This window comes from Solanum tuberosum, unplaced genomic scaffold (assembly GCF_000226075.1).
Source record: "Solanum tuberosum cultivar DM 1-3 516 R44 unplaced genomic scaffold, SolTub_3.0 scf00139, whole genome shotgun sequence".
Taxonomy (NCBI): Eukaryota; Viridiplantae; Streptophyta; class Magnoliopsida; order Solanales; family Solanaceae; genus Solanum; species Solanum tuberosum.
In genome coordinates, this window is record NW_006239063.1 from 953133 (window position 1) to 953571 (window position 439).

Sequence of the window (439 nt, forward strand, 5' to 3'; positions counted from 1 at the left end):
GAGTAATGCGTCATTTAGCATACTATTAAATATGTTAAAAGAGGAGTTATTGCCTAATGGGGCCAATTTACCAAATTCATATTATGAGGCAAAGAAGATTATTCGAGATCTTGGGATTTCTTACGATAATATTGATGCTTGTAGTAATGATTGTATGTTATATTGGAAGGAGGATAGCTTACTCGATTCTTGCAAAATTTGTGGTGCGTCCAGATGGAAAATAAATATACATACCGGGGAAACAAAGAATAAAAAGGGTAAAAAGATAGCCTCAAAGACTTTACGTTATTTTCCCTTAAAATCTAGGCTTCAAAGGTTGTTTATGTCTACAAAGACATCTTCTCTAATGACATGGCATAAGGATGAAAGAACTAATGATGGAATAATGAGGCACCCAGCTGATTCAATGGCATGGAAGTCATTTGATGAACTTCATCCT